Source organism: Phyllostomus discolor, chromosome 9 (assembly GCF_004126475.2).
Source record: "Phyllostomus discolor isolate MPI-MPIP mPhyDis1 chromosome 9, mPhyDis1.pri.v3, whole genome shotgun sequence".
NCBI lineage: Eukaryota > Metazoa > Chordata > Mammalia > Chiroptera > Phyllostomidae > Phyllostomus > Phyllostomus discolor.
Window position 1 is genome coordinate 84,396,001 of NC_040911.2, and position 27,962 is coordinate 84,423,962.

Sequence of the window (27,962 nt, forward strand, 5' to 3'; positions counted from 1 at the left end):
TCTAGTCGTCTCAGGGTTGGAAAGGGAGAGATGTGCTGATGGCTGCTCTGTGCTTCCCCCTACCCTCACCCCAACCCTTGCAAGGCCAGGTCGGTCCTTGCAGACAGAGTCCCTCCCACTATTTGGTCATTCTCTTGGAAACAGAAGTGATGCCCAGTAGCTTTGGTAGCTGTTTTCAAAGGCAGACTGTGACCCCATTGTGGGTTGACCTGTGGGGTTGCAGGGAGAACCAGACAAGCTGCTCTGCTTAGCTCTGGACATTTGCTCATTCTACAATTCTTTATTATTAAGTGCCCACTAAATGCCAGGCACTATGCTAAGTGCTAGGGATAAAGCAGTGACTAATTCAGATGAAAATTCTTACCTGCATGAGTTTACAATTTAATGGGAAGAGACAGGCAACTCTGTATTTTTTTTCAGACTATAAGACGCACCTTTCTCCCCCCCATCCCCCAAATTTGGGAGAAATAATGGTTGTTAATGCTGCTGTAAGTTCTGTTTACATTTACATTGGTAAAATGTTATGTTATTTATGTTATTAAATATTTTACCACATTTTTTGCTTCAAATTTTTTTTTCCCTATTTTCTTCCTCTAAAACCTTGGTGCGTTTTATGGTCTGAAAAATACGGTAAATGTGTCAGAGAGCAATACATGCTAAAAAGAAAAATAAATAAGAGAAAAGGGGTTCAGCAGAACATGGAAGAGGGCAGGATTGCAACCCACGGTCATAGGAAGCTTCTTGAGGAGGTGACATTTGAACAGAGCCCTGAATAAAGTAAGGAAACAGGCATTGCAAGGATCTGAGGAGAGGCAGAGGGAACAGCAAGTGCAAAGGCCCTGAGGCAGGTACACACCCAGTGTGTTCCAAGAACACAAAAGACACCAGTGTGGCGGAGGCTGAGTGAATGAGGGGAGAATGGCAGCAATGGGGTCTGGCAGTAGTGAAAGACCAGATTATGCAGGGCCTTGAAGGTCATTTAAAGCCTTGGGCTTGGCCTTTAAGTGACATGGAAACAATGCAGGGTTGTGAGCAGTGGAGGGACATGATCTGATTTGGTTTTAATAGGATCCCTCTGGCTGCTGGGTGCAGACCTCCACCGGCAAGGGTGGAAGCCAGAGGTCTGTTGAGGAGCCGAAGCAGTCACTCAGGGGAAATGCGATGGTAGTAGCTTGGCCAGGGCAGTGCCAGGGAAGCTGGTGAGAAGCAGGCAGATTCAGAATTTATTTGTAAAAGCAGAGCTGAAAGGATGTGCTGATGGGATGTGGACTGTAGGAATTGCTTGTCTCTTTGGTCTTCTGTTTCTCATCTACAAAAAGCTGAGAAGGAGCCTTTGGATATTTTTTCCCAGCTTGATAGCGTGAATGAAGTAAGATAAAACCATTTCTGTTGTCAATGAGGCAAAGCCATTTGCTCCCAGGCCCTGAAGGGTGGATGACAATAGGAGAAGGAAGGAGGAACTAGACAGAAAGGGAGGGCAGGATCTGCCTGGGCTGTGACTGCGCACTTTCAACAGGCACGTCATTCAAGCTCCACGAACGTGCAGGGCCAGGGAGAAGCCAGGCCTGGGATGGGGGTGGAGGCAGAGACAGCTCTGCTTTATATTCGGAGGGAGAGGGCAACAGACCTGTGCTGTCTCCAGGGCGTACTAGGCAGAGGGTGCCCAGTGGTCAGTGGGTGAGTGAATGGGGCAATGCCAGGAGGCCACAGGGTGTGTGCAAGAACTTCCAAGTCCTTCCAGAATCAACAAGAGGTAAGTAAGCCTGGCCCAAGAGATTCCCTTGCTTTTCATTCCTTCTGCATTGATTACATTCTAGGCTGTCTCAAGTTCCCATTCTTCGTGAATGAGAGACTCGGAGGTCTGAAATCAGCAAAGCTGAATTTTAGAGCTGGAAGGGAGCACAGACACATTGGATCCACTCTAACCTCGATTTCAGCCATCACTGTGTTGGCTTTCTCCATGTATCATTATTATTATTAACATTTTTCAATCAATTGACCTACTTTTAAAAAATTTAAATTAAATGTATTAAAAATTCTTAATGTGCCCCGCCCAAACTTGTTCTTTCCATATCTTTCCCCTTTTTAGTAAATGGTAGTAGCTTCATGATTCCAGGTGCTAAAGCCTAGAACACCTTGGAGTCACATTAAATCTGCTGTAGCTTTGATCTGTCGGCAAATTCCACTGGATCTACACTCAAAACAGATTCAGAGTCTACCATTTCTTACCACCTTCACCACCACCGTTTACTCCAAGTTAACATCATCTTCTGTTTGTATTACTGCAACAACCTCCTTTCTGGTCTCTCAGATTCTTACCCCTGCTGTGGTTCTTCACCAAATAACAGCCAAAAGGTACTTCTAAAAGCAGTCAGATCCTGCCTGGCCAAAACACTCCACTGCCTTCTCATCTCATCCAGAGGAAGGGCCAGAGTATCTCACCACGGCGCACACAAACCTCTCCCTTCTACCACTTTCTCCTCTGGTCTGTTCTAGCCACACATTTCCTCTCTTCTTCCTCAAACATGCCAAGCACATGCTTCCCACCTTGGGGTCTCTATATCTGCTTCCCAAGCCTGGAATGTTCTTACCACAGATTATTACACTGTTTCCTCTCTAAGGACATGCAGATCTCTCCTCACATCACTCCTCCTCACAAAAGTCTTTCCCAGTCACTCTTAATTAAAAAAACAAAAACAAAAACAAACACTTGCCCTGGCCAGGTAGCACAGTTGGTTAGAGTGTTGTCCTGACACACCAAGGTCTCGGATTTGATCCCTGATCAGGGCACATACAAGAATCAACCAATGAATGCACAAATAAGTGGGACAACAAATCACATCAATCAATAAAAATAAAGTAAAATAATAAAATAAAATAAACAAATACCCAAAGTTGCCTAGTCACCCTCCACCCCGTCATCACTGTCAGTCTTTTTAGAACAGAATCTCCATGAAGACACATATCCCTAGGAGCTAGAATAGTGCTTGGCATAAAGTAAACACTGAGTAGTTGCTGGGTAAATAAAATGAAAAGGCAACTTATACTATTATAAATACAGAACCAGTATCATTTGCCACCGATGAAATCAACATAAAATACCAACACTATTAAAATAAAAGTACATCCGTTTGCATATGACCCATATATTATCTTGAAGACCAGTGTGATTCATGTACCAATCTTGGTCCCATATCTTTACAAAGGAGATAAGCGAGGCCCAGGGCAGGAGACAGCTCAGAACAGAATAGTCAGCCAATTGGAAGTCTGTCCAGAGCAGCCACACAGGTGCCCACTTCATGCCTTAGAGCCATAATCCTGCCCTCTGCCCTCTGCCCTCTGCCCCCAGGGGTGAAGACAAAGGGCCGGAATCTTGGGAAGGATGCAGCTAGGTTGGACTCAAGAGCTTGTCTGAGGCCAGGAACAGAACTGGCAGCCCTGCTGAAGAGAACAAAAGCCAAAGAGGAGTGTGCCAGGCTGGAAGAGCCTCACGGGGCTGCATCGTGGGGGACGGGCATGCAGAAACCTGTAGGTGAGGCCCATGGAGACCAGACAGCTGAGAACAGAAATGAAAACAGACTAGGTCCCAAAGGGTCCCAAGGGTGGCAGCTTTAATCCCGTAAACACCAGGCAGGCGTGGGGGTCCAGGTGCAGGCCTGGGGGCCCAGCTGAGCCCTGGGGGAGAACGGGACCTTCCCAGTCAGCTCCCTCGGTGGTGATGACTCTGAGCTGAGCATGGGCACTGCCAACTCTGCTACCAGTCATGCCAGGCATCAAACATTAAGAGGGAAAGAGACAGCGCCGCCCTTCTAGTCCCCACATTCTAGGTGATCTCTTCTAGTGCCCTCCTGCCAGTTCTGCTCACGTGGACTCTGGAGGATTTGATTTCTTTGAAAGGGAACATCCTTCTTCCATCCCCATGAGGCTCAGCAAACATGGCTGCAGGTGCAGGGGGTAAAGCTAGAGCTGTTCTAACTGCCAAGCCAGCAATGTCTGACCTACATCTCCATGGCTGGTTGCATGCAGAGAAAAATACCAGGGATTTCCGTTGGTGTTCACCAGATGCAGCTGCCAAGGAAAAGACGGGCCTTCTGAAGGCCTATTGTGAGCAGGGCAGGGCAAGTAGTAAGCTAGCTGAATAGGTGGGGGGCGGGCCTATACTCTCCTGGCTTTGAGGACCTCCTTACATTCGGAGACTATCAAATTTTTATCTTTTTTCTACCAAGATCTTCCACTGAAGCTCCACCCACTTCTAGTATATTATCTTTGCTAAGAATTGACAGAAAGACAGAGACAGACAGAGAGAGAGAGAGAGAATGAGATTATATTTTGAGGGGGAAAAAAACAACTCCCCAAACCAGCTGTTCTCATTGTTACTGGCATTTGGAGTGAGGCTTTCGATTTGCATAGAAAAAAAGGCAATTTGGAAGTTTTGCTTGGCAGTATAAAGAAGACCAGCGGGGTTTACGCCAGCTCTGCAGCAGCTCTACTTGGTCACAGACATGTAAATTAAGCACCCTGGGCCTCACTTTTCTCATCTGTCAAGGGTGGAGGATGGACCAAATGATCCCTAAGACCCTCTCTCTAGCTCCAAAGTGCTATTGATCCTATCCCTAGGCTTTTGCCCCATGCCCCTTCAGGGAGCAGCGCTGTCTAGGGAAAAAGTAGTAAACTGTTTTAGGAGATCAGAGACCTGGGTTCTAATCCCAGTGTTGTTGCTTATTAACTCACTGTGTGATCTTGGGCAAGTCACTTCACCCTTAGGAGCACCTTGCTTTCTTCATACCTAGAACTTTGACATTATTATGCCTCCCTTATGTTGTCCCCTTCTTAGCATATGCTTGCCTCCCAAAGGTCCCGTTCTTTACCTCTAATCACCCCTACTGGCAAATCTTAAAACAAGGGTGCCAAACTCATTTTCACTGGGGGCCACATCAGCCTCAAGGTTGCCTTCAAAGGGCAGAATGTAATTTTAAAGCTGTATAAATGTAACTACTCCTTAACAGTTAAGCAAGAGCTCAGCGCTGCCGCTGGCTGGATAACAGAAGGTGGAGGGCTGGGTTTGGACCGTGGGCCATGTATTTGCCACCTGTGCCTTAAGATCTTAGAGACACGGAGCAGGTGGGGTTCAAACCCAGGTGTGTCTGAGTGCAAAGCCTGTGTTCTCCGACTACAGAAACCAGGAAGTGGAGAAAGCATGGATGGGATTTAAAATCAGAAGACCTCTTCTCAGTTCCCTCCAAGGTAAGGGGATGACCTCCTGTACCTCCTAGTAGTCAGAAGCTAAATGAGATAATGTATGGACACAAAGAAGCACTGGATGAACCTTAGTTAATGATCATGTGCTATGACTCTGTGGCCCGAGCCTGGGTTTCCTCTTGTTCAAAAGGACAGCAGAAGGTGCAAGCTATATCTTAGGGGTATTATGGCTCCACTTCTTAGACTTTTGTCCTACATCTCAGCCTCTCCTTTCTTGTCCATATCTGGTCTATCCCTCCAGACTCCTTTTACCTGCAGACTCCAGGCTACTCAACACAGAGCCCAGAGAGCTCTCCCTTGAGAGGCCATAGAAGAGTTCAGAGTCCTAACTCTGACTCATTTGCTGTGCAACTGTGGGTCAATCATGTAAACTCTGAGTCTCAAGGTCCACATTTACAAAAGGAACATAAGACCTACTGTAGAGTACTCAACAAATGTCTACTACTAGTATAACTATCGTGCTTGCCCTCTCCTCTGAACTCCTCTAACCCCTGCAGTCTTTTCATTTACTTCGGTAACTGCAGTCTCATGACCCAAGCTGTGGTGCTTTGCCCGTACTTTACACTTCTCTTCTCTCCCAACGGAGCAGTGAGCACATGACAAGTGTTCAAAGGGAACCTGCTACATGATTGGGAGACGGGTCCTTTCTGGGCTGTATCAGGAGGGTCATCAGCAATGACCACCCACCAATCCTCAGGCGTCATGTGTCAGCCCACTGTGGCTACACTGTGCTAATCACCGGGGTGGGGGATATGGGGCAAATGGAAGCTATCGGTTCTCTCCTTTAAAGCAGTCAAGGTGAAGTGGAGAAGCCAGACAACCCTCTGGAGAGGGCACCAAACAAAAGCGGAAGAGACAGAGAAAGGCAAACCTGTGGAGCACCACCAGATGAGGGAGTGAGGGGCTTCTGAGTCTAACACTCTAGATTTTATTAGAATTGTCCTTGGAACTATTTATTTAACTTGTTTTACAATCAGGGCAATATTTCCTGAGCAGAATTACTGTGAGGGTTAAAAAACATAACACAGTGTACCTTACAGCATCTTGCACAAGGTAGGACTCAATAAACAGCAGCAACTACATTGTCATTAGCCTATTCATCATAAATGGGTTATGTCTATGGGCCCCTCTGATGGCCAATAGACGAAAACCAAGAACCAGTGATTTATGGTTCTGAATGGCGACTGGAGCTCTGGATGGAGAAAGGTCTCTTGATGGAATCCTACTTAGATTTAAAAACTCCATGGAAGGAAAAGAGGCGGCTCAGTATAGATTAGAGGCCTCAGATCACACATACGTGGGTCTTCCCCTGGAGACTCCATAGCTTCCTGGCTGTGTGTTCTCTTGGCCAGTACTGCCTCTGAGCCTGGCTTCTCCTTTGTGTTATACTCCAAGACCATGTGTTATTCCTCTTGAGAGGCAGACAAGGGTGTTTTTTAAGAGCTCAGGTGCTAGAAGCTTCAAGCCTGGATTTAAATCCCAGCTATGCCATTTACTAGCTTGTGTCAGCAACCAAGTCACATTATTTAACCTTTCTGAGCTTTAGTTTTCTCATCAAAAATCTTCCTTGCCCTGGCCAGGTAGCTTAGTTGGGTAGACCGTTGTCCAGATATGCCAAGGTTATGGGTTTGATCCCCAGTCAGGTCACATACAAGAATCAGCCAATGAATGCATAAGTGGAACAACAAATTGATGTTTTTCTTCTCTCCCTGCCAAAATCATAAAAATGTAAAATCCTTCCTTGTTGGGGGTGCTGTATTACCAGATAATATGTCTGTGCTTGGCACACAATAACAATTTAACTTGATACATAAAAGTGTTATCTTTGTATCCAGGGCCCGCCACTGGAAGGCACTCAATAAATGTGCTGAATCAAACCCTAGAAGAGATACAAATGGCTAATATGTATAAGAAAAGATGCTTTACTTCATAAGTAACCCTGGAAATAGTCCTTGGATATTTTTTACTTTTTATTATGAAAACACTTGGACATGTACAAAGTAGACAGAATGATAAAATGAACCACTGTGTACTCATTACTCCACTTCAATAAATAGTAACTCAGTACCAATCTTATTTCATCTGTGCCCCAGCAACCCTCCTTCATCCCTGCAGTGTTGAAGTGAACCCCAGCCATAGTTGAGTATGCAGTTCTAAAAAATAAGGAATCTTGCCCTGGCTGGCGTAGCTCAGTGGATTGAGCGCGGGCTGTGAACCCAAGTATCACAGGTTCGATTCCCAGCCAGGGCACATGCCAGGGTTGAAGGCCATGGCCCCCAGAAACCGCACATTCATGTTTCTCTCTCTCTCTTTCTCCCTCCCTTCCCGCTCTAAAAATAAATAAATAAATCTTAAAAAAAAAGGAGTCTTAAATAGGAAACAAACAAATACACGAACATAACCATGATACCATTATTGTATCTAAAATTTGAAAAATCCAACAAAAATCTTAGAAAAGGTTTTAAATGTGATCATAACTCTTTCCCAAAGAGAGCACCTTTGTTCAATATGAAATATTAATGAGGTGTATATAATAAGCTCTAGGTGCGACTCAAGTTATAAATAATTCAGATTTGTAGACATTTAAAACCTACTGAAATAAAAGGTATTCCACCAGTAAAAACACTAAGGTGGACATAACAGTAAATTGCAGATCTATTAAAGACTTAAATATGAAAGACAAAACTTTAAAACTTTTAGAAGAAAATATAGACAAATGTCTTCAGGATCACAGGCTGCGAAGGGATTTTTTCAACAAAATGTAAAAAGTGTGAGTCATAGAAGGAAAGACTCAACTACTTTAAAATTAAGAAGTTCTAGTCATCAAAAGACAATACTGCATAAAAAGGAAAAAAACAAACTAGACACTGAGATCCTCTATTGTAACATGTGTAGATCAGTATTCAGAATACATAAAGAATTCCTACAAATCCATAAAAAAATATCAAAAGAGCAAAGACTTGAACAGGTATTTTACAAAAAAGGAAACATGAATGGTCAGTAGGTGGAAGACAAGACTCTCGACCCCACTTGTAATCTGAGAAATGCAAAACTAAAACCACAAGATACCATCTCACATCCACCAGCTCTATAAAAATTTTAAAGTCTGACCATATCAAGTATTAAAATGTAAAGCAATGAAAACTCATGTGTTGCTGGTGGCAGCATAAATTCTTAAAAACACAAAGAGAAACAATTAAGCATTACCTTCCGTCAAGCAACCTGACTCATGAGTACATACCCTACAGCAATGACTCTCAAAGTGTGGTCCCAGGACCTGCGGCAGCACCGGGAACTTGCTAGAAATGCAAATTCTCAGGCCCCAACCCAGACATACAGAATCTAAAACCATGGGGGTGGAGCCCAGCAAAGTGTGGTTTAACAAGCCCTCTGCCTAATTCTAATGGGCAGCTAAAGCCTTTGAAACCACTACCTTGGAGAAACTCTTGAACACGTGCATGTGCTGAGACACACACAAAGTGTTCAAAACCACATTATCTGAAGTAGCGAAAACAAGGGAAGGACCCAAATAACCACTGACAGTAGAGTGAGACACACAAAAAGATATGAAAATGAATGAACTACAGGTGTACACATAACATCAATGGATCTCACACTGCTGAATGAAAAAAGCAAACTGCAGAGGAATGCATGCAGTATAATATTTAAATGAAGTTTAAAGCATGCATTAAGAAGATATATATGTAGTAGAACCTTTTTTTCTTTAAAGCAAAGTAATGAATGATAAACACGAATCTCAGGAGAATGGGTAGGAGGGGCTGTGATTGGAGAGGGACACACAGGGAGCCCTAAGTTATCATAAATGTTTTATTTCTTAAACTGGGTAATGAATTTACAGGTGATCATCTTCCTATTTTTGAAACTTTACATACGTATTCTCTCTTGTATTTATGATAAATTTCTTTTTTTAAAGTGTGCTGGAACAGTGCAATACTTAGAGCCAGAACCACAACCACTAATTCTGGTGACATTTATGGTGTTCAAAGGGTTAAACTTGTTTCTCTGCCTGTGGGTGGGAAGGCAGGCGGCAGCTGGGGCACAGTGGGAGTCCCTGGCTCCAGCTGGCTTCAGCCAGGATCTGCCTGGATCAAGCACCACGCCCAGGAACTGGCACCTGGCGAGGGAGGAGCTCTAGACAGGTGGCACCTGAAGCCCTTGGTGACTTGATACACGTGAGGGGCTGGGCCCAGTCAGATGAATGGTGGCCCCCTCCTGTCAGAGCCACTCCATCTGGTAAGGAACTGTCCTGGTGGCAGCTTGGTAGTGGGAAGGGGAAGAGGGTCTGGTACTCAGGGTGGGGGTGGGGAAGGAACTGGGTGGGCTGGGCTCAGATACCAAGGGAGGCTGCTGGGATTAGCACCTGCTGAGAATGAGATTAGGTTTCCTGGGAAGGGCTCATCTATTTAATGTCCCCCAAAAGCTGTCTCCCTATGGCTTTTCTCTGCTGGACAGATGGCGTCTGAGCTGCCTCCTGGAGGGTGGGCTCCTTGAGGGAGTGGTGGAGGTGGGGGTAGGACCCGCTGCCTGCGAGGTCATGGGATTCCCTGCCTTCCACAATAACGAGCAGAGCTAACGCTCTCTTACTGAGGTTTTACTAGACATATGCCAGGTACCATCCTAAGCCCTGCACACAAATTACCCCTATTGAACTCTCACAGCACCCAGCTGTCTATGGTCTAGAAAGTAGATTTACATCTGAGGAAACCAAGGCCTGGTAAAGTTAAACTCTTACCCAAAGTCAAACAGCAAGCAAACTAGGACTTGAATGCAGGCAGTCCGACTTCAGAGCCCTCTCAGGAAACCATGACTTAGCCATGATGCCGTCCCCTCCTCGTTAACTGGCAGCAAGCTCCTTCCAGTCCAAGCGAAAAACCTGGACTCCTCTTTCTCTCTCACACCCCTTATCCAATTCTCAGCAAATCCAGCTGATCTGACTTTCACATTGTATCAAAGTTCTGATCACTGCTCACCACTTCTACCATACCTCCACCCTTGTACAGACCACCATTATCACCTGCCCAGCTTCCCACTGGTCTCTTGGCTCCCGCCCTTGATTGCAAAGTGGAAAGAGGACTTTGATTTGTTCATACTGTATGTTCAATCTATAGCTCAGTGCCTAACATATGGCAGGCATTCAATAAACATTTGTTAATGAACAAGTGAATGAATGACCAACATCCCTTTCAGGAAATGACTCAAAACTCAGAGAAGAAAGTCTGCCTGAGTGCCCTTGGCTTTCTCAGCCCTCATGACCTTCAGTAGCTGTAAGGTGGTGTAGTCAATGTCCTTTACTATTAGAAAATATCCTGGATGTATACAAATACCATCACCAGAGCCATCCACTTGTGCCTGCATACACACACACACACACACACACACGGGCACAGGAGCTGGAGCAGAGCTACTTCTGAGAACAAACACAGAGCACTCATTTCTAGAGGACTGTTCTCCATCTGTCCCTTCACTGTATACACTTTGCTTTTATTCTCATGAATACAAAGAGTCACTGGCCTTGGCCAGAGTGGCTCAGTTGGTTGGAGCATTGTCCCATAACCAAAAGGCAACTGATGAATGCTTCTCTCTGGCATCAATGTTTCTCTCCCTTCCTCTCTCTTTAAAAAGCAATGAAAAAATGTCCTCAAGTGAGGATAAAAAAAAAAAAACACATTAAAGAAAAGAGTGCTGGCCCTGGCTGGTGTGGCTCAGTGGATTGAGTGCCACCCTGCGAACCAAAGGGTCGCTGGTTCTATTCCCAGTCAGGGTACATGCCTGGGTCGCGGGCCAGGTTACCAGTGGGGGGCATGTGAGAGACAACCACACAGTGATGTTTTGCTCCCTCTTTCTTCCTCCCTTCCTCTCTCTTTAAAACTAAATAAATAAAATCTTAATAAATAAATAAATAAATAAATAGATAAATAAAAGAGTGCTAGAGATTTTGAACTGAAGAGTGGCAGGTTCTGACTTCTACTTTAGAAGGATCACTGGTGCTATGTGAATAACAGATCTGCGGGGCACAAGGACAGAAGAGGAAGATGGCTGGGAGAGCTGTCCAGCTGGGAGGGAATGAGCAATAGCTGTGCCCTCTCCAAACGGCTTCCAGCCTGTTACCTGGCTGGTTCCCCCGCCAAGTAAGAAATAGCATTGGTACATACTGAGGACTTTACTCAGCAGTTTCCATTATCAATATAGCACTTCATTAACTCCCTCAACAGTGAGGTAGGTTCTTGCAAAACCCACAATTTACAGAGAAGAAAACCGCAAGGACCTGAGAGGTAAAGTCGTCTGTCAGAGATTACACAGCAGACAGTCAGCACCCATCCATAGCCTACCCAGGCCCCAAAGCCCAGTCCTAAGTTCACCTTCTCCAGGAAGCCTTCCCTGACCTTCCCCAACGGGCTGTCCCTCTTTTGAGGACTTATCTACAGAGCCACCATTCACTGAGTGCTCCCTGGGTGCTGGGTGCACTGCTGAATGCTTTACATATTATGTAATATTCCAATAACAGAAGGAGCCACACACCTCGGTGATACCCATTTTTTACAAAACAGTGAAGCTGACAGAAGCTAAGTCACAGAGCAAGTAAGTTGTCTGCTGTCCTACTCACCTGGCACCGAGCCATCTTTTTATTACTTTCTTTGCTTTTTTTCTTTTTGTTTTTAAATATATTTCATTTATCTTTTTCCTTTTTGGTCACTGGGTCAATAGGGATATTCAATAGATCATAGTGTGGTAGCTGTTCTGCTCTGAAATCTGTCTCTTTGTCCTCTTGACCAGACTCTAAATGCTTTAACATCCAAGTCCACAAATAACATTTTGTTTGCCCAACCTACAGTGTTGGGCCTGAGCCTTGAACTTAGGCAGATGAGATCACAAGGGTCAGGAGTTCTCACCAAGGTAGAGGAGAGGGATGTGGGCCCTCCTGTGAATCCTCCTATCCCTCAACAGCACTGTTCCCTTAGCCTGAGAAGTCTTGAGGACGGCTTTCTACAGGAAAATGCTACCCTTCCAGTTCTGCAGGAAGTGAAGCACTGTTCCAGCCAAGACCCTGCGGATAGGCGGCATGGTCAGCCTCGTTCTGAAGAGGTCTGCAGTGGGAAGGAAGGGGCAATGACTTTCGGTTCCCGTTGTCTAGAAGCAGCCGCTGAATCAGCTAGATGATGTCACCTTCCCAAAACTCCTGACCAGCAGCTGAGATGGTGAAAGCAGGAAACTGGGGGATACTTAGCTGGCTAAGTCCAAACATGCCTCTGGCTAAGGCCAACAGTAACTCCAGGTTCTTGGGTACCCTCCTGCAGAGGAGCAAAAGGAGTCCTCTCAGCTGGGAGGATAGTAGGTGTCTTTCGAGACTCTTATAAGATGCTTTCCCAACTCTCCTTTTGCTAAGTAGTTTTCTGCATGTCCTGAGCTAACAATGCTTCATTTACTCCGAGGGTGGAGCAGTGGAAAAAAGCCAGGGTTTGGAGCCAGACCAATCTGGGTCTGAATCCAGGTTCTACCATGCACAAGCTGCAGGACCCTGTTCATGGAACTTCATCTCTCCAGACTTCAGTTTCCCCATTGGAAAAGAAATGGGAGCCACCAGACCACTTATCAGATAGGCCAGTGGGAGAATTAAATGAGAAAATGCATGTAGAGGGCCTGACGTGGAAAGGGTGCTCCGTACATGGTGGTCACCATTGCTCCCTTTGGACCTCTGTGAGGGAGGTCTGAAAGATATCTTCATCCATAACACAAAGGGAAACAAAGGCCAGATTGGGCCCACCACTGTCAGCTGAGATCTGTGTGGGCCCAAAGCTCAGAGGAGCCAAGTCCGGTCCTGCCTTGCTTTTCTGTTTGTAAAATCTTTACTTCTAATCTTCCCAGGCTGGCTCTTTCTCCTTAATCTACTCTCAGGTCAAATGTCATCTCCTCAGAGAGGCCTTCCTTGACCTCCTTGGATAAAGTTGCTTCCCCAGACACTCCATCACTCAGTTTCATTTTCTTCACATCATTTAGGCTCCTATCTGAAATCACTGTATTTGCCTGTTTCTCAGGCCAGCCGTCTCCCTCGTTAATATAAGAGTTCTATGACAGTAGTGCCCTTGACTGTCTTACTCATCGCAGCATCCTGACACTCAGCACAGGGCCTGGCATGTAGTAGATTTGATCAGTGGTTAGGAATCTGTGTACGTGGAGGGCTGACTTAAATTATTCATGGATTTTTGACTGGTGGGTGGGTCAGAGCCCCTAGTCCCCTGCACTGTTCAAGGGTCAACTGTAGCTGGTGCTCAATAAACACCTGCTGAATCACCAAGTGAATGCACCTGGGATGGCCGAAGGCTAAACTGACAGTGGCCCCCATACTTACTCCTCTGCTCAGGGTCAGTTCAAGGCCCTGGCTTCCATTTCAGCTGTTGGCACTGCTACCTGGGAATCGGTGGACCGACAGGTGGCCAGGATGGGCATCCATGCCTGGCAATGACTCATCTACAGGGATACCAGGGCTGCTGAGGAGGGCCTTGGAATCTTTCCTTGGCACTCAAGGCTCCCACAGACCTGGTTCCAGCTGACCTCTCCGGCTTTATCACCTAGTAAGAGAGACTCTTCCACGCATACTCCACACTGGCCTGCTACTGCTTATGGGTCTCTTCTTGAGAGCCCATCCCAGCCTGCACATCTTCGCTCACATGGATCCCCCAGCACCTCGCTGGGAACACCAGCCCTCTGTACCCTGTCTTTGTGGGTGAGTCCCAGCACAAACCTGACCTCTTCTATAAAGTCCTTCTCTTATTTGGCATCTAGCATTCATTTTTACCTTTCACAGAAATCTCTTTTTATGCTCCTTGTCTTTTCTCTTTAATTCGATTGGAAGTGTCCTGAGAGGAGAACTGGGTCTTCAATGGCAATACCTCAGTTTACAAATCTTCAGAGAAAAAGGTGCTCTTTGAAACAAAGTTGGTCGGATCCAGAGCGGGTTGGGGAGAGGGCCAGCCCCCTCCCTATAGGACTGGCCCCTCTGGTAGAAAAGGAGGAACAAGAGATCATGCTGCCTCCGTCCAGGAGCACAGCTGATGAGGCAGTGAGGGGCTAACAAATCTGGCACTATCACATGCAGTCTGGGACAATCCCATGGTCATGCGTGTGACTGGGTTTTTGAGAAACCGTCACTTTCAAGAATCTGGGTGTAATTTAGTTATCAGCTGTAAAGAATGGTCGAAAAGCTTTGCTCTGTTCAGAAGGACTCATGTGGCGTCCATTTCTGTGAACGAATCTTCGTCCTGGTCCCTGTCCTCTTACTCATATTCTCGCCTGACCCCTACACACTTTATCCTCTTGGTTCTATCCTTCGGTTCATTCTATCTTTTTGGAGCTTTTCTAAGTTGCCTCCAACTCTTCGTACAATAGAGTGAGGTTCCAATAAAAAATAAACAGTTAGTCCAGTTTTCTTTAAAATGCTACAATGGTGTACAAACAATGATTTTCCAAATGACTCTGTAACAATTAAAGATAAATGACAAAAATAATACATGCAAATCACTGAGTACAGTGCTTAGAACTTAGTGAGCGTTCAAAAGGTAAGGTGACAACACTCTCAATTCTTATTAGCTTCTCTGGGCCTCAGCTTCTCATGTGTAAATGAAGACAGTGTCTTAGGTTTGTTCATTTGGTCAATCATTCATCCCAAAATCATTCACTGAATGTTTACTACCTGCAAGGAACAGTTCTAAGCACTAAAGTGATGAACAAACCAAAGTCCTGAATATCATGGAGCGTATGTTCTAGTAGAAGAGACCAACAAAAAGAAAATGTTAAACAGAGGTAGTGCTGGAACAAAAATACAAGGTAAAAGACTACAGAGTGATTTAGAAGTAGCTCAGCTACTTTAGACCAAAGGTCAGAGCGAACCTCTCGGAGGATATGACCTATGAGCTGAGTCAACTGAAAAGAACCAACAAGGCAAACACCAGGGGCAGAACATTCCTGGCAGAAGAAGCAACTACAAAGTCCCTCAGGCAGAGACAAGTATGCCAGGAATCAGGAACAGCAGGAGTCCCCTGAAGCTTGAGTGCAGACAGGGAGGGGTGCAGGGATGCAGGGTGTAGAGGCTGCCAGTATCCACTTATATAGACTTGAGAGGCCTTGGTAAGGACTCTGGGTTGTATTCCAAGTGGGTGGAAGGTAGTTAGCAAGTTGTGATAAGCTCTGAATTTGGTTTTTAAAAGATCACTTTGGTTACAATTTGGGGCAGAAGTGATTTCTTAAGGTTCTTTCCCCACTCCAAACTCTTTTTCCTCTGTCATTCTAGGTTCCCTTCAACTAGGTTGCCTGAGCAAGAAAGATGATGCATCCTTCTCACAGGAGTGGAAGCCAAGGAGTGGTTTTTGCCCTGGGCAGGAGTAGGTAATCTGCCTCACCTGGTTCTGCAAGAGATGGAGGGAGTGGCCCAATCAGGGAGGGGTGGGAATCCCAGCTTGGAATACATCACTAAGCCACCTGTATTGTTTCTGCCTCCAGTGTGAAGTTTCTGCCAATGACACAGTACTCTGGAATGCTCCCTACCCCCATCTTCCAGTTATAGAGGCATAGTTGTACTTTGCACTCCTCCCACGATTTAGCTCAAATCTAGCCTATAGGAAATGGTCGCTAAAGAGCTACTGATTGATTAATGAAGAGAGGAAATAGTCTCAGCCATTAAGCAAATATTAATGAGTACTATGAGTACTATGTTGGTCTCTGGGGATGCAAGGTGATTAAGATGGGTTTCTTGACTTCACTGAGCTCAGAATTCAGCAGACAGACCAAAAGCCACAGACAGAACTCAGCAGACAGACCAGAAGCCACAGACAGCTACAATACTGGATACAAGAGTAATAGCAGCAACACTTATGAGGCCTTCCTTAACTAGAGGCAGCACACACGGGGTTTGGAGCCAGACAGCTTGGGTTCAAATCATGACTTCGGCTCTTATTAACTGTGCATCTTTGGACAAATTCCTTAACTTCCTTATGCCTCATTACTTTCCTCTATAAAATGAGAATAATAAGAGTACCTACCTTGATGGTATGGTTTTGAGAATTCAGTGAATTAATATGAAATTCTGAAGTGTAAGTGCTCAAAAGACGTTAGCTATTACTAAAATTACTGTAACATCTGTTAAGTTTGACATATATGATCTTACTTCATCCTTACAAAAATCTTGAGGCAAGTATTATTACCTCCATTTGTCAGGCAGGGGAACTAAAACTCATAAAGGGACAGGAATGTGCCACAATCAGAGCTGCTACATGATGGAGCCCAGATTCAAATTCAGCTCTGACTTCAGAGTCCATAATTCCAATAACGAAATGATCCCATTCTCTTAAAAAGCCTCCAGCATAGTACAGGTGCCCCATAAAGGGAGCTGTGGCTATTATTCCATTGTCCCTGAAGATCTTCCAATAGCAGGTGCTGTGGAGCCCAGAGGAAAGGCTTCTTTCACCCTGACGGGCTCTGAGAAGGCTTCAAAGGCACTGACTGACCTGGGTGCCAACTGTAGAGTTTGCTCTGGAGTTCCATGGACTCCCATCACTGAGACTTGGGGTACTAATTTGGAACCACAACCAAGTAATTCAGACTCAGAAACTGCCCCCAGGTGCCCAGACACCTGGCATGGATAGGCAGGCTGTTTCCTCAGGGTTGACTTCTTGTCTGGCCCTACATATCTTTCAGTTTCATTACTTAGCCACCAGCCTGGGGCCTCATACCTGCACCTGTGGACTGACTTAGTCCCAGGGGACACTGAGCCTTAGGCTTGGACCCCTCCATAGACCCTGCCCCAAAGGGCCATTTCTGAGTGACTACCTAGGGACTTCCTCGATATGTTAACCCCTAGGGTTCCATATGAATGTGGGTGCTGTGAGCAAAGGGAACATTTTCTAGCTGAGTAGCAGATGGAGAGTGGGTAGAACAAAGGGTAGGTGTTCTTGTTCTGAATGAGGTAAGTGCAGGGTTAAGGCCTGCTGTGCCTCACAGTTTTGTTTATGCAGACTGATCCTGGCCGAGTCAGAGCTCCCACTCAGCAGTACACCCCAGATGGACAGGAACTTCCTGGACTTAGGAATAATTAATACTCATTTCTACTGTCCACTTGAGTCACATTCAGAAGCCCAACCTTGCCGGGTAATTTGACTACAGAAGGTAACTGATGGCTAAATCAATGAATGATCAAACTTCACAGTGAGAGGAAAAGAAAAGGCCTAGCTTTGGTAAGCTTTTCCCCTATATCAGTCACTGTGCATACACCACTCATTGGTATGTTTGTTAACTCAGTCACTAAACACTTAGCCACCTAGTGCTAGGCCTAACAGTAGCTTATAACAGTGACTGAGACAGTTTCCATCCTCAATAAGCTCAGAGCACCTTGCTTAGTCTTTCTCCCAGCAATCCTGTGAAATGAGTATTATTTCCAATTTACAGATGTCCAGAGGCTTACAGAAATAGTTTGTCCAAAGTGAAGCCAGATAAATGAGAGAGCCAGGGTATTGCTTCCACTCAATAAACGCTTGTTGGTTGCCCTGGCTGGGTGGTTCAGTTGGCTGGAGAATCATCCCGTATGAAAAGGGTTGTGGGTTCAACCCCCAGTCAGGGCACATACCTAGGGTGCAGGTTTGATGCCTGGTCAGAAAGTGTATGGCAGGCAACTGCAACCAATCAATGTTTTCTCTCTTCCGCGCCCCCCCAACACCAAAATCAATAAACATATCCTCAAGTGAGGATTAAAAAAAAATTGTTGGTTGAATGAATGAATGACACACAGCTATGGCTGTGACCTCAACAAGGAGGAGCAACAAGACCAAACGTATTTCTGAAAGTGCTTTTTCATCTATCATTTCCTTGGGCCTCACAGCTAGCCCATGAGGGAGGCAAGTGGGGTGTTATCTTTCTTCAACAGATGAGGCAACAGGCAGAGCTTGGGCAAGAGACTTATGGCCACAAAGCAAACAAGAAATGGGGCCGTCCTGGAAAAACTCCAGAGCTCACACAACACCCCGTTTAATCATTCAAACACTTGCCACGCACCTACTGTGTGCTAGGCATGCTTCTACACACTTTATACTCAATCCACTCAGTCAACAAATATAATTCAGCACCTTCTGTATTTCAGGTTCTGTAGCAGAATCTAGGGATATAGCCATGAATAAAGCAGAGGATGAGGTCCCTGTTTATTGAAAGCACTTGGCAAAGATCGAAGAAAATATGCACTATTGCTAAATGCCTACTCTGCAACACTGGCCAATGCTCACAGTATACAAAGCATGACCTGGGGACCCTGTTGTGGAGGAGGGTGGGAAACAAGGTTGAGTCACAGTTCCGAGCTTCAGGAATCTTAAGATCTCTAAGGTCTTGGTTCAAAAGATAACCACATACTTTACCAAAAGAGTAGCTCCAATAGCAATGACAGCAAGCTGATCACCTGTGAAGGCAATTCAATAAAACAGTAACAGTTGCTGCCATACTGGGTAGTAATTACTGTATGCCAGGCTCTAGGCTAAATGCTCCATGTATCTTCCCATTTACTTTCATGCATATAAGACTCTTTCAAGAAAAGCATTATGTATTATTATCCCCTTTTGTAGAAGAGAAAACTAAGGCAGGGGGAGATTAAGTAATTTGTCCAAGGACAGCTATACAGCAAGCAGGATTCAGCACTGATTTGTCAAATTTCGTACCTGACTCTTAACAGTGATGGAATTCCTCCCAGGGAGGCACTGTAGAGGTGGACATCAGGAATACCAGGAGCAGCTGCTGCCTGGGGTGCTGGTGCCTCCAGAGCCCCCAACAGATTCTTCTTCACTCCACTGAGATGAGAAGGGTGGGAATGATTAGGCATGCTCAAGCTATCCCTAATGTTCCCTCTCTGCTGAATGTCCAGGAAAGAAGTTTGTGACCTCCAGTTGCCACCTACCAAGCTCCCAGGGAGAGAAAGAAGGAGGCAGGGCAGGGTAGTCTTTCCTCCCTGGGATCGGGGGGAGCACACCAGGGAGGAAGGGAAGAAGCCTGATTGGTTCTTTACTCTCTTGGGCAGGAAGCCTGTACATGTGATGTGGTGTATGTCCTTCACATGGAACCCCCTTGGGGTAATGTCAGGGCCCTTTTTGGACCCAAGAAGTCTCGGAGAGGAGGGACTGATACAACCCTGAACTGTAAGCTTAGCTAACAATTTCTAAGCATTGTAACTAGGTCACCAGGTTCCTGGAGAAGCCAGCTGTGGCTGGGGGGTGGGAAGGGAAATTCTGCAGCCTACCAAGATCCCTACTTCCCTTCAGGCCCCACCCTCCCCGAAATCTGCACCTGTTCCCAAATCAACCCCTTCCCCCAGCTGGGCCCAGCTGTCAACGGCTCCCAATGCCCCACTCTAGACTTCCACAAGCAGAAACCACAGAGTGGAAGGCGGGGGGTAGCTTTTGGGCAGTAGGCACCTTATTACCACCTGAGCTCTTCAGAAGAGAGCTGTGGGGCAGGGAAGAAGTGGCCTCTGCTAAGGGGTATTTCTTGCTCCACTAGGGCAGCAAGAAAGCTGGGCCCCTTTGAGCCTGCCCAGGGTACCTTCCTGGCATTGTTGTCACAGGTGGCAGGAGACAGGTGATGTTTACTCTGCTGAGACCAGAATTGCCAAAAGGCTTCAATCAAGTCTTTGAATCCGCACCTGGCCCAGAGCCCCAAAATAACAACCAGGGCAGCCTACCTGATCTGCAGGTCGCAGGTGCCTCTGGCTTTTATCTCCCTGCAGCTTGGTCTGCTGAACCCAGGCTGGCAAGGGATTCTCTTTCCCAAGGTTTACTGAAGACCTGGTCGCACCCCTCTGGTGTTGGGCCTCATCCCATCGGGCCCACCTCTACCATCAACCACCCCTAACCTTCTTCTGAAAGGCCTCCACCAGTCACCGCTCCCTTTTTCCTGAACCATTTCAATAACAACTCACACTCTCTTCAGTGACTCTGCCTCCTCACCATCTCCCAAATGCTTCATACACAATCCACCCTCTAGATCTGTCTGGGTGGTTCTTACCTACCACCATGCCACCCTCTTTTCACTTCCTGAAAGCCTTTATAACCCACATCTTCCTAATAGACAATAATAGTGCCTTACACTGACTGAACATTCTGTGCGTATGTCAGGCACTGTGCTAAGTGAGCTACAGAATCACTCATTCACCAAATATTTTTTGAGTGTCTCCTATGTGTCAAGCAATCTGCTAAATGCTGGAGATGAAGGTAAAAATGAGACAAGGACCCTACACCCTGGGAATTTAGGTTTTACTGGAAGAGACACGCAGTAAACATGTAAACGTGAGTAGCTTCTGTTGAGGAGATATTTGAGTTGAGACCCAGAGAAGATGACAGCCCTAATCAGCTCTAGGGGAGGGGTAACCCAAGCAGAAGAAACACAGCAGCCTATGAGAAAGAGATTACTGCTATTATCTTCACTGAGGGATGACTATTATCTTCACTTTACAGATGAGGAAACTGAGGACTCAGTGTGAATTACACAAAGCCACACTGCTGAGAAAACTATTATTCAAGCCCTTAGTGACCTTTTCCCTTTCTGACACTCCACAACTGGTACAGAAGGAGGTCTGGGCTGGTGATGCGGTTGGCGAGGGAGAAGGTGCACACTGATGATGCAGGCTAAGAGTTGAGGCCCCTGGGTCATCAATTGAGTGGCTGATCGTGGAAGTGGGCCGGTTTGGCAGGAGTCCAGGACATCTGTAGGATGCAGCCAGTGTGTCTGTCTTCTTCCGCTTCTGGAGTCCACAGCACAGATTTGGCACAGTTTGCCTGGAGCCATTTAGTGAGTGTTTTGGGTACTGCTTCAAATGAGTTTGCTTCCTTAGGAACAGAGACATTTTTGTAGTGTAACCTACACCTAATAATAACCACCCTTCATGTTCATTGAGCAGACCCTGGCTGAGCCCTTGCTGAACCCCAGGCCCTGTGCCCAGTACTCAGGGTGAAATAAGCCAGTCTGGGCCTGCAAAGAAGCTATGATGCAGTGGCCTGAGGGTAGGCTTTGGCACCAGATATATCTGAGTGCAAGATGCACAAGGTGTGTTACTGTAGATGCTTTATAGAACCTCTTGAGGCTCTGAGAATTCTCCATCTTCACATCAGAGCAGTTGTGAGGACCAATCAAGACGATGAAGTCAAAGGTATAAACGTTGCACCTGGCACAAAGCCAGCACTCAACATAGAGTATCTGTTATTATTACTGAAAAACACTTGTGTTTCACTTTCTAGTTTAAGCTTTGTGTGCTCTGGTAGGTTGGTATTACTCTCTCAGATTTATGAATGAGAATTTGAAGCTGATTTGCCTAGTGTTACACCACCAGCAAGAACTCAAGCTAAGTTTCAAATTGGAGTCAAATTTTATCTATGGGTATACTAAAAGTGATCAATACATAGTAACTAGGATAAACTTTGCCTGGCATGTCTGGGAACTGAGGGGACAGATCGGTGATGCACACGGCCTGATGACAGGATACCAACCGGGCCCACGGTGTGGGCCATAAAAACAGAGCATTTAGGCATGAAACCCAGTCCCACTCACTGCAATAACCAGTCTCCATAGCATTTAGCACATATAAAGCATCCATCAGTATTGGCTGACTTAACAAATAAAAAACTCTAAAGACAGCTCTGAGCAATGAACCAGACTTAGGGAAAGTAGGCAACATCGGTAACATGTGCCTTACAAGCCAGAACATGGATTCTCAGTCTGGCTCTGTTATTTGCTGTGGGACAAGCCCCAAACCTTAGTTTCCACTCTGAAATGAAACTGAGCATACCTACCTAACTACCTCACTATAAAATGATGTATACAAAGAAGTCTGCTAAATTATAAAGCGTTTTCATGCACATAAAAGCAATTATCAGACTACTAAGGCAGTAAAACATGAAGTCAAACACCTGGAGTTTGAATCCCAGGCCCTCCTGGTACTAGCCTATGAGACCCTGAGCATGCCACTGTGCTCTGAGCCTCAGATTTCTCAACCATAAAATAAAGACAATACCACCTACCTTGTAGGGTTTTTAAAGAATCTGGCTGCTGGGCTGGGGTAGGATTAAAGATAACATAAACTTTGGAGTACAGCAAACTTGGTTTTAAAGACAGACTCCACCTGCTGCTAAGTGATTCCTCCTAACTCTGTTGGGACAGTGACACAGAGATGATGTTGGTAAAAGGCTTGCACACAGTGAGCACTGGACAATGATCACCTTGACACTGGAACAGTGGGGACAGGAGGGACAGTGTAGTGTTTAAAATGTGGAAGCTTACCCTCCCAGGTTTTGCCACTTACTAACTGTGCTACCTTGCATAAGCTGCTTAACCTCTCAGTATCTCAGTTTCTTCATCTGGATAATAATAGTGCCAACTTCAGGGTGGTGTTGTGCGAATGAAATAAATTAATACATCTAAAGCACTTTAAACAATGCTTGGCATTGAGTAAGCACTTGATAAATGTTAGGTGCTATTAATAGTGATGTTAACAATAATATTAATCACCAAGCGGAGTAAGAGAGACTGTTTAATCCTGGGACACAGGCATCCCATGGAATAATTCGAGGTAAGAACCTGGGTAGCTGTTGCTAGGCAAGTTCTTAGCTGCTGAGAAAAACTCTTTATGGAAAGGACTTGAGGCTGGGGGCTCCTGAGCAAAAAAAATCCCAGTCCCACTGACCAAGAGGTCAGCCTCTGGGGAGGCAAGTCAGGCTCCTTGGAAGGGACACTGTGTTCCCAGCCGCCTGACTCAGGGGAACAAAGGCACGTGTGTGTGGCCAGGGAGGAGGGAGGGGAATGTTTCCCTTTCAAGAGCAGAACAAAGGATCTGAGGCATAGTTGAGTGCGTTCCAATCCCCTCCCAAGCTATCTCCCATGCCTCATGATTGTCCAACAAGGTTTTCAACCTAGCTTCCTCCTGAAAGGTGCCCGGGTGGGGGTATGGCTGGTGGGGTGGTGGGGGTGACAGGCTCTACCTCACTCTACCCTGTCTTCAATTTCCAAGAGGCAGGATTTATATGTGCCAAACCTCTAAGATCTCTCTTAGGAGTTTCCGTCCTGTTTAGGGGTGAGTGGGGACCCCTGGGGGAACTCAGGGTTAATGGATGACATAAGGCACTGCAAGTGACAGGATTAATGTCCCTCTAGGGAAAGTCCAAGACTGAAACTGCTACTGAGTGAAGAAGCCATGGAGAGAACCCTGGAGTCCTGACCAACCCCCAGCATGGGCTTGGGGGTAAGGTCTGACATAAGCAGAAATGCATTTTCTAAATCTTAAGAGGATGATCAGAGTCTGGAGAGAGAAGCTAAGTGAAGGGTAAAGGGGGAGTAAGAAAAGAAAGTAAATGACGAGGAAAGGGAGGGACATGTCCAAAAAAAGCAGTTTGTGTAGGGGGGAGCCTTTAGGGACATTACTTTCCAGTTTCCATACTCTCGCTCGCAGGAATCTGGCTGCTGGGTTGGGACAGGAAGCAGTCCATGGAAGTCATGGCAATGGCATTTCCTGAAGAGCAAGAGAAAAACCTCTAGTTCCGAGGGGAGCTCTGGAGTCTGCCCAAAAAAGCCCTGTAGCTTGGAGGTAGCTGCAAGGCTCCAGCCTGGCCCGAGAGGCTCATCAGGGATGAAACCAAGTAGCTGAAAACTCCAAAGGCATTTTCTTTCTTCAAAAAACTATTTGCAAAAATCAGTATGTAATAAACTGGAAGCCAGAAGATGTGACTAAAGCAGCCCTAGGATGCAGCTGCTGTGTGCTGCTGATCCCAACAGTCACTACTTGGAGAGCCTTAAGACTCGATCTAACTCATTGAATCTTCACAAAAGGGCACTATTACTATAGCCATTTACAAGTTAAAAGGCCTGCCCAAGGCCACACAGCAAGTAAATGGTCAAGTCCCCATAGGAAAGTCTGAACCCTGCATCTTCCTCCTGATGTAACCTTGGGCATGCTGCTTCTCCTTCTCAGCCTGATCTCCTTCCGGCTCACCTCCCTGGGTGGCCATGAGCATCAGAATGGCAAGGTGGATAGGAAAGCGCTAAACGGTGAAGTGCTACATACATCTGGAGTTATTATTATTGTGGGGCCTGTGATAAACTACCCTACATTGATCCTGAGATTAGCTAATTTTTGCATTTAAAGTACTGCAGCTGCTAATAGAAAAGAGTCACGCTAAAACATAGCTAATGTGAAATGTGCAACAATGATGGAATCTACCACAAGGCCAGTGAGAACCTTAACCTTAGTTAAGTATATACAATGTATGTGTATATATGTGTATATATATATAAAGTGTGTGTGCATATACACAAAAATATATACAAGTATATATGTATGTGTATATGTGCAATTACACATTTATTGTCTATCTCTCCCCACTGGAATGAATATGAACTCCACAAGGGCAAAAAATTTGTTTTATTTAATGCTGTACCTCTGGTACCTACGACAGGCTGACACATATTAGGAGTTCAATAAATACTGTTTGAATCAATGAATAAATGATTAGGTAAAGGGCAATCCCCATTACTATTATTCTGGTTTGATAAGTGGCTGCTTCTTCAGAAATTCAGTGGGCATCTCTTCTACTAGGTACCCATTATGCCTAAGAGCTCTGCTCAGTGCTGAGGAAATAAGTGTGGACTAGGACACTCAGGAAGCTCCTAAAGCTGACAGAGATGTGGTAGCTTTAGAAACGCCTTCTTTACATTAATTTAAACTCTACTGCTGTTATTCTCCTCTTACTTAGCCAAATTCTGCTGGGTACTATACCAATAAAAAGACTAAGCCCCTTTTCCTTCAGATATTTGAAACCAGTGATCATATTCTCCTGGGTCTTCTCTTCCCCAGGCTAAACAAAAAGACCCAGTGGGATTGTGTGACTTGGGCCTGCCAACTGGGAATGGGGAAGACAGACTGTCGGCTACAGGAACAGAAAAGAAGCAGATCCAGGAGCAGAGTGACTCCTTCAAAGAAAAGAGAGGGAGCCCTTGGGGAGGACTCCGTGGAATTAGGCTGGAGGTTGGGGATGGGGACAGGGCCCTGCTAATTAACGTAGTAGGAGATTATGTTTCTGTAGAAGAGCAGCTCACTGGGAATTACCTCTAAACCTATCCACACTACACCGAGAAAAAAAACACAGCTGCCGAAAGAAAGCCCAGGGTGAAAGGCTGAGGGCACTGGGAAAACCAGGGAGGCTGGGCGTAGAAGCGGACACTCAGGCCCACGGGCCTCAGGACAGATACCTGTATGGGAAGAGACGGCAAACAACTGCTGCTTCCCAGAGCCCTAACAAGTCTGGTGACCGCCCACACCGAAGTCAAGAAAACCCTCTGGGTTCCGTTGGGGCCCCCTGAAAAAATACCTGGGTAATTTTCTGCCAGAGGCTGAAGGGTCTCATGGGGCTACTGGGGAGATTCGTCGTAGGAAGTCTGGAAAACCCTGTGATGGTGACAGAGGTTTAACAGCAACCTCAAATGTACATCCAGAGCTGGGTTCTTTGAGGGGGAGCCCGAGACTTGTATCTCACTTTGGAACCTGAATGACATTACTAAAAATTTCCACATTTGGGGTTTCTAATGGGGTTTCCCCGAGAAAACCGCAGAACTGCCAAAGCTGCTGAGACCTGAAAAGGTCGCGGAGGTATTTCAGCTAAACATGTCTCTATGCCAAAGCAGCCAGAACAGGTAAACAGCAGTCTACAGAAAGTAGAATACCACAGAGCAATGAAGATGGGGAAAGGCCAAATTACATTTTCTCTCCCGCACCATCCACTGCTCTCAACAATGTCGTTTCCACCTAGCTATGGGCTTTTCCAGGGACAGCAATCCCAAAATGTCCTGGCCCACCAGGGTCCTCACACCGTAACTGTCCACATTCCCACTGGAAAGCTCCAGAAACACTCTTGTCCCTTCAGGAAAGGTCACATCATATACCATTCTGGGTGAATATCTCAGAGGCTGACTTATTTGTTCAGAAACTCTAGGGGCAAAGTTCAGTCTTCTGAGGCAAGTAATCTATTCATTAAAAGGGGTGCTTCCACCCTACAATTAAGGCACAGGAAGAGCCTTTGTCTAAATCCTTTACTAGAGTCAAGCTATGGCAGGTGGCTATCATTATTCCGTTTTATAGGTGGGAGAGATAGACAGACAAGACACAAACAGGCTCCGCATCTTGCCAGGTGACTCCGGGAAAGCAGTGGTGTGGCTATGAGTCTGGCATTTCAGTCCGTGGAGCACCCTCCACAATGAAGTAGTCATACCTGGAGCAGGTCACCTCCTCCCCACAAACACATCATTCTTATCTATTGGTAGCACCTGAGAGGATTTTAACGAAAAAATTACCAAGAAGCCCACTCTGACTGGGCAAACCCTTGATAGCCACTCGAGTTTTCCCAGTGCCAGAATATGAGGCTCCACACATGCCTTTGGGAACCTGCTACTGCCGACAGAGGCCCTGCTCCTCCTGCAGCTAACTAAACAGTGCCAGGATCACAGACCAGAGTGAGCACCTCCACAGGCGTGTTTTACTTGGCCCAACAGCATCTCTGGCTCTCTATGCTAGTTTGCTGGGGTCATTTTATTGCTCCGTGGAGAACCTGATAAGGATGGGAAGAGTTTAGACTTTGAAGTCAGGAGAACCTACATGTAACTTCTCATTCAGTCACTTCACTGGCTATGGGATACCTGAGGCCAAGTCACTTAGCCACACAGGTACACTGGGATTAAATCTACCTACCTTGGAAGGTTATTGTGTGGAATACATAAAACAGCATGTCATTTCCATGAGGAAAGGTGCCGTGTCTGGCTTATGGCTAGCACCTAATGCAGTGGATGTACCTCATAGCAGATGCTCAATAAATTGTGGTTGTATTAGTAGAAGACCTAACTAACACAATGCCTTGAACATAAGATGTGCTCCATGAAAGCTCATTTCCTTTCCTTTTCCGTTAAAGAGGTTAAATTTAGAGAATATCCAAGGATAGAATGACCCATAACTTCTACACTCACGGATCCCTCAGCCACAGCCTCCAGGAGATGCCACTGCAGTAGCCACTCTGTGTAGCTCACACAATGGTACCTGAGAGGGAAGTGGGAGGTACTTTCTACCCAAAGGATCCTGAGTCAATGTCTTCTGACCTCGGGGAAAATGCACACCCAGAAGTGGTTCTGACATAACTGGCTCATCTGCATGCATCCCTTATGTTCACCGAAGAGGACGTGATAATATGGTATGTTGTCCAACAAGCTCTGGCAATTCTTGAGCAAAGAGAGAGAAAATGGAATTTCATTCCAGTAGCTGTCTAATGAACTTGCCCAGTGCTGTGTCTAAAACCTCTTCTCACGTGCAACATTGGCTGCCTCGCAATTCTCTGGCCCAGGCAGAGCTCTGGAGAGGCTGGCTGGCAGACGAGGAACCTCTCCCAGATTGCCTTGGTTAATAGCTGGCAACAAGTCACCTGTTATTAGGACCACTGGCCAAAGACAACAGTCATGCAAAGTAGGCAAGTGGCCCAAGTCTCTACCTGGAGATGCCTCAGAGGGTGTGTCTGAAGCGCTGGAATCCAGTCCCTCCTATAATCAGCTGAACAAATATTTGCCCCCAAAGAGAATCAAAGCAGGAGGGAATGAGAGGTCATTGAACAAACCAACAGGAACTATTTAATCATTTA

General features: G+C 45.9%; 1 protein-coding gene across 6 annotated transcripts in view; it reads right to left on the reverse strand.

Moving 5' to 3' along the window:
- The window catches only part of BCL2L1 (BCL2 like 1), a 43,257-nt gene that overhangs the window by 11,373 nt on the left and 3,922 nt on the right, over positions 1-27,962 (reverse strand). The window lies entirely within an intron of this gene.